Raw genomic sequence first — 2,802 nt, forward strand, 5'->3', positions numbered from 1 at the left:
ACACCCTTCGAGGAGGTTAGTGCGTGGAATGGAGTAAAGATAGGCGTTACGTAATGGGATTATTCGTATGATGCAGCTTCAGCTGATTTCCGTGGATAATAGGATGATAGAACGTATCGATTTTCATGGGGCAGACACTTCAGGTTGCACGGTGCAAGGATATATTTAGATCAATTTATTTTGTAGTTGAAAGATATCCCAGTGATATGGAACAGTTTAAATTGATCGGTAATAACAGGTGATAGATTTTCATGAATTAATTTAATTCGTAGTTTGTGTGAAAAGTGAGACAGAGGTTTTAAACGGCATCGTAGTGCCATCTGGTGTGGAAGATAGAAATGTAGGAATTTGAATTAAACTGATGATGGTAAAACAGTGTCGATAACTTATCAGGTTATTTCTGCATTACCGACTGAAGATATAACGAATGTTTTACCATCTGTTGATACGATACCATTTCTCGGTAATGAAGGAGCCTCAAAATTTTTCTGGAATTTACAAAAAAGAAGACAAATTTTGTTAAAATTATGAAACCATCAAGTGATGCAGGATTGAAATAATTTCACTAATAATCGTAAAGTGCGTACAATATATTAGCGTTATAATTTTCATTCGTTATTTCTGTGAGAATTTTGTGCACCACTTTTTAATTACAAAAGAATACCTAATAAATCATCGATCGGTCGATATTTGTAACCAATCAACACACACACACTCTATTTCCTACAAAGAAAGACTTCACCAAAGTTAACAAAGTAGTACCGTCGTTAGATTTGCAGCTTCCGGTCCTTGTTCGGAGGCATCGCTTCCGTTCCCCGAGGCGTTATTCAATTAAAGTAATGGACCAGCCAGGAATTTATCGCTTTTTTCCAAACAATTCTCATTTGTAACGCGTGGAAATTATCGGGGAATCCGATTCGACGCGTGATAAATCACCGCGAGCCGAGGAACAATCGACGTGGTCTCCTTTAATCAAACGGAAACAAGCACCCGATAAAACGCTTTATTCCCGCGTAAAATGTTTCCGCCCTGCGTAGCGCGCGCGGGAATGGGGGAGAGGAGGCACAAAAGCTCCGTTGAACTCCAGCCTGTGCACAGAGAGCGGATACTTCAGAGCGCGCTCTAATCGTGTGTGAATAAGGTTCGCGTAAATAATGATATGTAAATTTCTGCCATCGTTCCTTCGCCTCCCTCCATCTCGTTTGTCTCTCGCAGCGACGTTATATACGCGTGCACCTATATCGGCTATATTTGATTTCTTTCCCCTCTCTCTCTCTTTCTCTCTTCTTCATTCTCTTATTCTCGTCGATTTTACTGTTCCCACTGATGGGTGACCCATCGATTACAGAGGAAACGCCATCGGGAATTACCTGTACACAGCGACGAAACAGAGGGATTTTTGCGTAGGAAAATCGCTGTCAAGATGGATGACCTTGGCTCGACGGTACATTTAAGCGACGTAACATACAAGTTAGCTTTACGAGAGGGCTCAACGGTTGCGTGCACCGCATAAGAACAAATTTCTCCCGGTTGCACATTGTGTCGCGCCGCGCCCCGACGTAACGGCGTGGTTTTATGGACGATTTTATTTGTTCACCGTGTATGCACGTATTTTCATGAACGTATTTATTATATTCCCACCGATCTCGCGTACCGGCAGTAAAATGTGTACTCGTTAGGGATTCGACGGTTTCGTAGTCGCGCAAATATCCCTCCGACTCCTCGGTGTGTGTGTTCTCTCTTTCTGGATGTGTAGGTCAATCTGTCTCTCCCTTCCCTTCTGCGTGTGTGTATCAGTCTCTCCCTTCTCTCCTGTGCCTGTCAGTCTCTCCCTCCCTTTCTGTGTGTGTGTCAGTCTCTCCCTCCTCCTCTGTCTGTGTTCAGTCTCTCCCTGCTCCTCTGTATCTGTGTCAATCTCTCCCTCCTCCTCTGTGTGTGTATCAGTCTCTCCCCTCTCTCCTGTGCCTGTCAGTCTCTCCCTCCTCCTCTGTCTGTGTTCAGTCTCTCCCTGCTCCTCTGTATCTGTATCAATCTCTCCCTCTTCCTCTGTGTGTGTATCAGTCTCTCCCTGCTCCTCTGTATCTGTGTCAGTCTCTTCCTCCCCCTCTGTGTGTGTGACAGTCTCTCCCACCCCTCCTTTATGTGTTTATCGGTCTCTCCTTCCTCCTACGTGCGTGCGTCAATCTCTCCCTCCTCCTCTGTGTGTGTATCAGTCTCTCCCTGTTCCTCTGTATCTGTGTCAGTCTCTTCCTCCCCCTCTGTGTGTGTGACAGTCTCTCTCACCCCTCCTTTATGTGTTTATCGGTCTCTCCTTCCTCCTATGTGCGTGCGTCAATCTCTCCCTCCTCCTCTGTGTGTGTATCAGTCTCTCCCTGCTCCTCTGTATCTGTGTCAGTCTCTTCCTCCCCCTCTGTGTGTGTGACAGTCTCTCCCACCCCTCCTTTATGTGTTTATCGGTCTCTCCTTCCTCCTATGTGCGTGCGTCAATCTCTCCCTCCTCCTCTGTGTGTGTATCAGTCTCTCCCTGCTCCTCTGTATCTGTGTCAGTCTCTTCCTCCCCCTCTGTGTGTGTGACAGTCTCTCCCACCCCTCCTTTATGTGTTTATCGGTCTCTCCTTCCTCCTATGTGCGTGCGTCAATCTCTCCCTCTCCTTCTGTGTGTCTATCAGTCTCTCCCTCCCTTTCTTTGCGTCTCAGTCTCTCATTCTCTCCCTCTCTGTCGGTTTATGCTCTCCCGTTTTTTTTTTTTACCTTGCAGCGGCTCGTTTAATTAATGTTCGCATGTCAACGAAGACAATGGCG

General features: G+C 45.9%; 1 protein-coding gene across 1 annotated transcript in view; it reads right to left on the reverse strand.

Annotated features, from left to right (window-relative positions):
* LOC108571477 (potassium/sodium hyperpolarization-activated cyclic nucleotide-gated channel 1-like) overlaps positions 1-2,802 on the reverse strand; it is a 123,032-nt gene that overhangs the window by 3,846 nt on the left and 116,384 nt on the right. The gene's annotated exons all lie outside the window — the stretch shown is intronic.

Source organism: Habropoda laboriosa, unplaced genomic scaffold (assembly GCF_001263275.1).
Source record: "Habropoda laboriosa isolate 0110345459 unplaced genomic scaffold, ASM126327v1 scaffold40, whole genome shotgun sequence".
In the NCBI taxonomy this organism is placed as follows: domain Eukaryota; kingdom Metazoa; phylum Arthropoda; class Insecta; order Hymenoptera; family Apidae; genus Habropoda; species Habropoda laboriosa.